The 10,536-nt window shown below is 42.4% G+C and overlaps 1 protein-coding gene across 2 annotated transcripts in view; it reads left to right on the top strand.

Moving 5' to 3' along the window:
• Window positions 1-1,171: 1,171 nt before the first annotated feature.
• LOC124178932 (focal adhesion kinase 1) overlaps window positions 1,172-10,536 on the top strand; it is a 37,797-nt gene continuing 28,432 nt past the window's right edge. For both annotated transcript variants that reach the window (XM_046562760.1, XM_046562758.1), the window contains exon 1: window positions 1,172-1,461. The gene's annotated coding sequence lies outside the window, so the exon portion shown is untranslated. The remainder of the gene's footprint in view (window positions 1,462-10,536) is intronic.

The following is a 10,536-nucleotide window of genomic DNA, read 5'->3' as shown; positions in this document are numbered from 1 at the left end:
CGTAAAACTTTTTACATTTAAGCCCAGTATCCGTCCTGAGCGAATTCAATCGTAAAATCCGAATCCTCTATTTAAACCATCAACATTGACGATTATATGAATCGATATGTATCGGATCAGATCGTACCAAAAATACTTAATAAGTATAATGAACGATGCAACAGTTTGCACATGTTGAGCAGATTGGAGTACTTTGCATTTACCGAAGCCCAATATCTGATAATCGTACTACCTGATCGTTGAGAATTCGAATGAGGGAGTCTGTTGTGCCACCTTGCGGTGCTCATGACACAACTTGCCTCGAAATAATATTGTTGGAGCCGTCAGTTGGATCCGATCTTAGGGCACATAACTCTAAGGATCTGATCAATACTTATTGTTAGCCAAGTTTTATGCTGTGGCACATTGATCTGTGCAGGTTATGCTAAAAGTAGACGTTCACCCAGATAAGCGTCAGACGAATTTCGTTAGACGTGTACGACCTGCTTCAAGAAACTAGCTGTATCGTACGGTTATAGTTTAATTGCAAGCATGGTGTAAGGAAACAAGGTGTGCTGCTTCCGTTTCTGTCGTAAAAAGTACAACATAACCTCTGCAACCAATTATTTAACATTCGATTATTATTCCCCAATCAAACAAGATACGTTGAACATAAGAATGAATGGCGCTTCTATATAACTTTTAAAAATAGTGCTCAAAATGACGTCACGTGGGGGCACGTTCTCATTGGTCGAAGCGACTTTGATGCGCAACGTGATGTAAGGAAATAAGGTATGTCATAACTGAAGGCCGATTTTCGTTCAGTCTGCGTATTTCTGTATATTCTGTTTCCTAAAAATGCCAGTTTCTTCAGTAAAAAATTGAAAAAATAATAATATAAACACTAAAGGAGAAAATATCAAGCCTATTTAAAACGTCACCTTGGACATGTTTTCCGATTGGTTCAATTACGTACGCGTACGCGCATTGTTTCACCTTATTTCCTTATACCAAGATCGCAAGTGAGAAATTTCGTGAAATCGGATGGAACAGAATCAACTCGGTCAGGTGTACACATACCTGAATCGAGCAGCATAGACACTTGTAGGCAGACTTCTGTGAAGTTAGTAACATCGCCAAGAGATGGCGCTGCCGGCACTTTATTGACATACGGTGAAAAGTATGGCGGCAAGTGTTTACGACACTGATCCAGTGTCGAAGTGCCGTTCTAAATCGCGTAGCACTCGAATCGCGTGGTGCGGATTTGGCATTCGTCCGTCGGATTCGAGTCAACGAATCAATTCGCGAATACTCTGTGTTGAATAAGTGATTATTGTTGCCGTCTGGCGGGTGACAGTGTTATGTAAAGTACGCGCGGTTATCGCCGCCCGCTAAACAATCTAATCAAATATCTGTGCACACCAAGGAGATTCAGAAACGTCCAGGTGACGTACCCTACTCTTCGCGCCCGCTGTTTTAACTGTGAGTAAAAAATCCGTATTCCATTGTTAACGGCCAAGCAAACAGGCCAGACTCGACTCTCCGGCGACCTTTGAATCGTCATTCGCAATTGGCCTACCTGCGAACGCTACTCAGAATACTGCCCTAATTTGACAGCTAAGAGAACTTGCCGACCACCATCTTTGATTCTTTCCCATTCATACCGCGAATTCCTCGATCTCCCGGTTATGCCAATTCTATTACGTAATTCATCTTTCATGCCAACTGTCGTGGAGTTTGTTGGTCACCTCGACACGCGGTGATCGTCGATAGTACGAACGGTAAAATTCTTCTTCTCCAGACTCCAGCCTCCACTCACCTCACTCCCTTCTCTAATTTCTGCGCTGATATGTTCCTGTCAATTCTGCTCGTTTATTATATTTCAGCTTACGTCTAGGTATAGATTAGAATTGTCAAGTAAAGGATAGATAGCCGATTTCTTTGACATTGTTTCGATACCGACTCTGCGACCGTCTCTCTTTCTCTCTCTCTCTCTCTCTCTCTCTGCTCTTATCGATCTTACCGAAAAGCACAATGTTCTATCATTGTGAAAAATTATCAAGGTAGTGAAGAACTTCGCATTCTTTCCCAAGCAACCAGCAACACACGAGGAATATGATGAATGATCCATTATCCGTAACCGATCCGCGATTGCGTATCGCTGGTTGTAATCCTACCCGGCAATTTCGAAGGAACGTACATACAACGAATACGATACAATAATGTTTGCTCTGTTGTATGTACGTATTACATACACAGTGTCATGATTTGATATCTCGGTAATTGAACACCTAAACAAGAAATCGCAGCGATCGCAAGAAAAAAAATACTCTGTCCGCGCAACACTACGGTCAACAATTGATCATTGCTTCTGTACAACTATGATGCACTACGTGCCAACCGTTGGTCGTCGTCCACATAATACATGAGTGGAGATAGCATTGAATCAGGCCAAAGTCTGCCCTTGTCACACGCTTTTGTTCTTGGCCTTATTGCCGAGCCGACACGGATCTAGCAGCAACCGAGTGTGGATGTTTTATACGAACCGGCAACATGTTGTTATCCACCCTCGTGCCATCCGCGTCTTTATATGCAAAGTACCGGCAGCTGGGAGATATTAAAGCTTCCTTCAAATCCAGTGTCCTCATCTAACCGTGCCTTTGTAATGTCCGAATGTAGAAAACGATAAAAGATCTCTTTATTTGCGGATTAACTTCTATTCTCTGTAATTCTCACCCCTCTCCATTATACCGTCTCATGCTCCAACTATGAACAATGAGTCAAAAGAAGGCACAGGTTACACCGCCTATGACTGTAAGGTAGGTGTAGGTACGCGTACAGCCATTTAAAGGAAGAATAAATGGAAGAAATGGATGTATTGTTTGTGGTTTGACGATGGGTTAAACGAAGGGAACTTGGACCCCTTGACCAATCGAAGAGGCATCGAAGCCTGGGATCGGCGATCGCTCGAGGTATGCATAAACCAGGCATGCGCGCGTAGGTTTATTTCATTCAATATATTCATCGGCCGTGTCGATATTCCGCCACGGCAGCTATAATAGCCGATGGTGGTATTGTTTACGATTTCCGATCACGTACGCATTTGAGGCGAGAGGCCGTGGTTGGCGTTAAAAATGAGTGCAGGAGAGCTGGACACAAGGAGGACCGTCTCGGCAAGTGAAGGAACGGACTGAACTGGCAATCTAGCACCACTCTCCGATTGTCAGCTAGCCCGGCTCTCTTGAGTCACTTAAGAGCTGAGCTGACTCCACATCGTCGTCGCGCGACGTGGACAACTCGAATTACTCGATCGCACAAGTATCTCCAATAAAATAAATTTCCCCGTAAATTGACCCCACGGATTAGGGCATCGAGCCAACGATGCGCCGTCGTCGCCTACGATCGTGCCGCTGACCAACCACATACGCACAGACACATTCCTTACACGCGTCATAAATTTATACTGACGCATAAGTTCAGCAGTCGTTCTTAGTTTACAACAGTACGAAGAAAGGGCGAAGGGCCTCCGGGTTGCTGAAGAGTGCATGACGGACAAAGGTGATCACGTTCAAGTTCGCATAACGTCATTAACTGTAAACGATACGTGTTGAGGAAAACCGTTGGTTCGCAAATTTTTAAGCGTCTGAAATTCAGTAAACCGTATAATAAAGCAAAACACGCTCGTGTTTAAAAAATTTAGGAAAACTGTTTTTTTTTTTCGTTACGATAACGTTACTAACTTCAGTCTGATCCAAAGTGACTGGTGCACGGACGAGCAACCGTCCCAGGATCACTTTATATTGTGACACCAGTTCGAACATCGATACGATGTACCGTCGAAATTTTGACCAATCAACTGTACTGTAGGTAGGTACTTGACCGACGGAATTAACAAGAGTCAGCTCTCGTAGCTGTGCGCAATTCATTGTCACTCACGAGACAGTCGGAGGTCTGCAGACTGCTTGCTAACCGCTTGTCACGTATCGACTTCATCAACGGTCACTTTTTCTACCAGAGTATGAAGTTCGCGGTGACAACTGAGAATGAGTTGAGCAACTTGCAGAAATAAATTCCTTCTGTAAGAACACGTTGAAGTTAGTAACGTCACTGTACACTGTAATGATTCATCTTCAGGGAAGAACCGTTATTTCGCGACTTTAGAATTGTTAGAAATTCAGCAAATCGTAATAGAACAAAACACACGTATATTTTGAAATCCATTTTAAGCTTCTTCAAAGGTATTAAAAATTTGAGAATTTCTTTCCAATGTTTTATTACGATAACCTTACCAATTTCAACCTCGTTCACTGAGACGAACGAAATGATGACTCGATTTTACCATGTGAAATCACCTATTTTATAAACGTGGAACAATAACTGACCAGCAACGTAGGTTTTCTTGTTAATATATATAAGTATTTCCATTCCGCGCGTTGTGTGACACAAAAGTGCCAGCAACGATCACAATTCTGAAGAATTTCATTCGTAACCACAACGCGTGCAGCGCGTCCTGCGAATAATTTCTCAAACCGACTTACACCGTGGCGCATCAAGATGACACATAATCCTTGGATGGCGTCATCGCGATGGAAATCCTTATCGAACGTACGAACTACTGTGTAACCTCTAATACAATCTTATTGACCGATGTAGAACACATGAGACGGAGTCAGTGGATTTTTCATTATTTTTTCGCGAAGCTTTCGGAAAAGATACGGCGTCCTCGGTATAATAAATTATTCAAGCATATTATACAAGTTGGGCCGAGCCTCTGTTGCGTGATTTTTATTCTCATTTGAATCCAACGTTAAATGATTTGAAACCGGTTGGTTACGCGTTCATGTCTTGAATAAACGATGATAATAATAAAAGAAAAATTCTCGTGTCTTCGGACGCCTGCGAAACAGAAAATTTATTCGGAAAGCTGCCTTCTTTGGATCGTCAGAGGGGGCAATTAGCATTTTTGGCGACTCCGATCACCGTCCAAGAGCGTTGCAGCGCCAAGAACCGATGCGTGGGCATACTATGCACGATGAGACAACCACCGACGACACGATTAACTGCGCATGTGGGAAGTATGTACCGTAAAACGGAGAGCTGCTTTAGCTGCTTTTTAGAGCAATTTAACTTCATTCAATTCTCTTTTGTTACACTTCTCGGTGGGCAAGGAATCGCGGTTGCATGTGCGTTACACGTTTGTGGAAACCCCCTCATGCGGAACCAATAACAAATACAATATTCTTTCGTATTCCACTCCGAAAAAACATCCACGTTCGTTAATTATTATACGGCACGTGAACGGAATCCAAAATCTAGACTTTGGGAAACAAACACCACTGTTGTTTTTGAAAGATGTTTTGGCGCGGTCAGACGTGTGTAATGTTGTGCATCTGTAGCGGAACACGACCATCATGCATTCGTTCTAATTTTCGTCGATTGAATCTCTTTGTACCTAAGAGGTACTGGTATATACGCAGTCAAGACTCTAAGATAACCCAAGCATTAGTCTACATTGCACCCTCTGGTGTAGTGAAAGTGGTACGGATTAAAAGGGGGTACAGCTTGAACGGTCTAAAATTATACCTATTTTTAGGTTGTTTTTTTTTCTAACGAAAATGAAAACGCTTAGAGCAATTTGAGTTTGAGAGCTTTATTATTTATAGTTTCAAGAACATTTTAGAATTTTTTCATTAAAATTAATAACGAAATGGCGGCATGGCGGACATAAGTAGCGAAAAAAAAAACTCAAAATCGGGATGACTTCAGACCGTCCAAGCTGTAAACCCCTTATTGCACTACGATTAACAAGTCCGGGACATTGATTTTAGCTCGAAACGAAGGTTGTCACAGCCTGCTCCACACTGCAAGTAGATTTCCGTCCTGTTATATGGGCACCGATAAGCCGCAGCCGCTCATCTCGCGAAGCTGTTCAAGCAGACAGGCCTTCGCTCCACGTACCTTCATTCACACGCGAACCAACCGGGGGAAGTTCAAGTTAAAACTTGTTTGTTTGGTAGTCTTGTTGTATTATTATATAGTGTTTGTCTTTTCAGATAGTTCCGTGTTTATCTTATCCCTGCTTACATGCCAACTTTACTTGCGTGGGCTTCTTGTCCCTTGGTTGCTGCTGGCCTGTATTATACTGCCGGTACATAAGGTCAGAGCATTCGTTTTAAATGCTGATTACGGTTGTGCACCACATAAAACACACATTCCCAGCCCTTGTACTCCCGGATCACCCGTATGTGGATCCAAAGCGAACATATATTTAGAGAAAAGAATCAACCGTTAGGCATTTGATGCGTTCATACAACGATTCCTAAAATAAAAATCGGTAATCTCGCGGACACTTATCGCCCACTTTTCTCGTCGATGACCCTTTTCAGGCTCGGAACTGTTTTCAGTGATTTCTCTTGGATTCTTTACCAATAAGGTGATTCAACATCTGCGTATAATAATATCCAGTCGGAAGATATAAAATCAGTATTCCAATAACAACGATGAACGCGATTTATTCGTTGATTTTTTTGTGCTCCCCGTAAACATGTCATTTCAATTCTTCGCAGTGACTTTTATTCTTGCATATGTTTTTGTGGCTTACAAAGTTGAATACTGTGCATGTGTATAACAATATAACTAATTGTAAATTATATCATTCATGTCGCGCAATCTAATCTTATACGTAAACTATTTTTATAATACAACCTTCGTCATTTTTAATCAATCGGCTGAAAATTGCACTCACATAACACCGCAAGTCGATCCAAGATTCATTTTCGTTGGTGTTAATCTTCGCGTTGGCGAGTGGATACGGAAATGCCGCTTAAAAGAGAGATTGGAACGCATGGGGCACCTTATGGGTGAATTCGATTTACGTAAGAAGACGTCTGGATCGGAGAAAGAAAACGGTTCGCTCCTCGAAACTGGTACTTTGAAAACAAATTCAACCGTCACCGCCCACGTCATCTGCCCTCGTGCCATCCTAACCGAATCTGTAATCGAGCCGAAATGCATCTGAAAGAACAAATAAAAACCCCGGAACCGTCTAAAAATGTGTTTCCTTTTATATTACAGTCACTGACTGACAGTGAATTTCATAACACCAACAGATTTTTTAACCCACCGCAAAACAGGAAGAACTCGAACAAACTGAAATTCATACCGAGTACTTGCGACGTGTGAACGAACAACATGTTCGAGGTATATCCTCAAGTCACATGATCTTGATGACACGTGTCGTTCCGACCTTACCGATGAACCCTTTTAATGAGGTCCAGGATCACGTGTTGTATCCATGAACGGGGACTTTGGTCCGTTGCGAGGATCTGATGAACACAAGCGCGTAAGCGTTTGTTCACAAATTTCAACATGATTCAATGGGACAGACTTATTACGACGAAACGGTTGGCCGCGCTCCAATCGACGTGACGATCGTATTCGCAAGGATGGACTAAAGAAAATCCCTCAATTCTCTGGGCACGCGAGACGAATGCATCGCAACGCCTTCTTGTTCGTCGTTGCGTCGCGTGTCACGCGTGTCCTCCGCGTCCCTTTCTCAGGCCACGATTTAGCCTTTTCACACAGTTGTCCATCCGTCCCCATCCGTCCCCATCCGTCTGTCCATCCACTTTGTCCACAACGTCCCGGAAGCAGAAACTCGCGACGCAGGGCCGCAGAGCACCGATCCTTTTATTGCACCGTTGCATTCGAGGCGTTGTTGGCACATGATCGGACTTTTTACCATCTTGTCATCGTCGACTCGACCGAACCAAAAGGAAAATTATTGAAATGTGAATATGAACCGATATCGGCCTCTGAGTTGAAAATTTTTGCCCTACGGTAGACATGCAGATACCGAGTAAAGCTTTATTCAATCATTTGTAGCCCTTATTGTTAGTCATATTTAGAAACTTGACAGACCTATTTGTATCGCTGGGCACCCTACTATAACCTATTTTGGCAGTATACGTGTACCAATCCTTCGACGTGAAAGTCTGTTTACGGCCTTGAGATCTCGGCGTATTGCAGTGTTTAATCAATAAGTTTTATTTCAGAATTCTGACTTACTACTGAGTAACTTGTGCGTCTGCCGCTAGGGGCGCCGAGGCGCATTTTGTTCGCGTGTTTGAAAGTGGGCAGCGGATTAGTGTAAGGTGAGTGTGAGAACTGACTCCAAGCATCCCTGGTTGGACTGTCACTTACAATTATCTCGGTTTTCATACGGCGAGATGTTAATCGTTAGAGATTCGGTTTTAGCTAAAAGTGAAATTAATAGATCAGAACAAAAATTGTAAACTATAGGAGTATGAATTTTACTACAATCGAAGCAACGGTCACGTGATAAGGGAAAAAAGATAGGCATTGCCAATAAATAATACTTCGTATCTTGCCGTCTAGTTTCAAGGTTATTCAGTATCATGCTGAGGTCCAAATTATTGTAGGTACTGTCCTCGGATGATTCACGTACATCGATATTTGCTGCATTCGATCATTTTGTTCCGTATATACTACGTTCTACGGTAAGGGATTCAGTAAAAGTCTTGCTGAAGTCTTAAAGATGATACTTTGAACCTACCCGTGAAATAAATTGAAATATCTACCAAATTTAGACCTAAAATATAGTCTTACATAGGTCCTATATTACCTCCTCTACAAGATCCTACTTACCCTCTACCAAACGTGGGACATTGCAGGCTTACATTAGGGCCGAAATTTCGATTCGGTGGTCCTTTCAAGATTCATGAAATATTTCGTAGATTCTTAGTTGAACAGACGTGCAAACGACCAGTCAAACGTATAAAAATCTGTATAATACTCTTCAATCCTGCAAAGCATGAGAAATTTATAAGTGATATTGCAAAAATAGTGATACTCGTGAGCGTAAAAAATCTGCAGCTAAGTTGTGAACGGAACATTTAAGGGTCCTGATAGTATATGTATAAACAATTAGGCTAAAAGAAATAGCTATCAGCGTTGTTCCAGATCTCAAGTTACGTCCAACTCACGAGGGCTTCGCGAGAAATTCAATTGTAAGACAATTTCCCGTCGTCGTCGTCGTCGCAACTTTGGATATAACATAGAGCTCAAGGCTCGGAGTCACGTTCTTGCCGGTATCTGAACAGACAGATCGATATTCAGCCGACGCACTCCTGGTAAAGAATTTCAAACAATTGACTCCCCTCCCCGATAGAGCTGAAAATTTGGAGGACTAAAGGACGCGTCTGCGGACAACAATTAAACCCTTGCTCGCAGTCTGCTTCCCTCGTAAGCTGGTTACACGAATGTAACGTGCACTTCAATTTTACCTATTTTTTTGTTCTTCTTCTTTGTTTAAGGTACCAATCGAAAAATTTGTGACAACTACTGAAAAAAAATTGTCGTAAAACCTGAAGGAGAGAGGCAAATATCACGATACAAAAAAAAAAAAAAATAAACTAACACATATAATAAGTCCGTAAGGTGTACGCATAAAAATAAATAAAAATATTACAATAATCGTTAGTGACCTCTAAATATTTTCCTACCTCCTCCAGGTTTTACGACAGTTTTTCTTTCAGTATTAGTCACAAATTTTTCGAATGGCACCTTGAAAAAAAAGGAGCTAAAAAACGAACCACCCTAGCGCCCACCTATATTACATTATAGCCCACTCTTCCAGGGTTTGCGATAGGGCGTATAATGCCCACACCTCAAGGTACGTACGTACCTGGAGTTGGGCCTTACGTGTCATTACCCACCGCACCCCTGCAGGCTCCCTTGGAGTTTGCCTGCCCCCCATCCCATAGAACAGGGGGAGTCGAAGGCCCTCGGGGACAGGGCTCACCATTAATTCTAAGGTCACCCGGGGTTACGGAGGCTTGGAACTGGAAACTCGACTTATAGTCGACGGTTGAAATATTGTAATTTCGCCGCCCGGTGTTATAACGAGTTTGGGGTTGGTGTTGAGGGGGAGGGGGGGGGGGGCTACATTACTCCTTTCAACGTAATTAGCCTCGATTTCGACGCACACGTGCACACGCCTTAGCAATGAGTAGCAGGCGGATTTCTTATCCTCCTCGGGCACTGGCTAATGATAGAACCGAGCCTGATAACGATCAAATCACGTTGTGGTGGGTATCCGAGTGCGCAGAAGCATTCGCAGCGTATAAGCTCACGATCAGCCGTGCAACTGTTGATTAACGAGGACTGAAGCGCAGTCATATGCTAGTAAGAAATCCGTCGAAAACTTCAGTCATAAACGAGAAATGTAATTTCTGGTTGCGCATATTCCTTGATTATTTACACACAGGTACGAAATGAAAATAACTTTTATTCACAATCAGATTCATCAGTAAGAAATCTGTAAGCATCTGCGTTGGATAATATCTTTTTGATTTAGTCACATTTTCTTTCTCACAACTGTTGTGATAAAAGTAAATAATTTGAGCCTTGATTTAACCGAGGAAATGCAGTCAACTAAACAACTGGATTAAGATTGTAATAACCAGAAACTTTGGTAAATTGACAAATGTTTTAACGTTATTGTAACTATGAAATGATAAGATCTCTCTTCGGTGC

Source organism: Neodiprion fabricii, chromosome 3 (assembly GCF_021155785.1).
Source record: "Neodiprion fabricii isolate iyNeoFabr1 chromosome 3, iyNeoFabr1.1, whole genome shotgun sequence".
NCBI classification, from domain to species: domain Eukaryota; kingdom Metazoa; phylum Arthropoda; class Insecta; order Hymenoptera; family Diprionidae; genus Neodiprion; species Neodiprion fabricii.
Note: the sequence above shows the minus strand (reverse complement) of the source record. Positions and strands in the feature narration are given on the sequence as shown.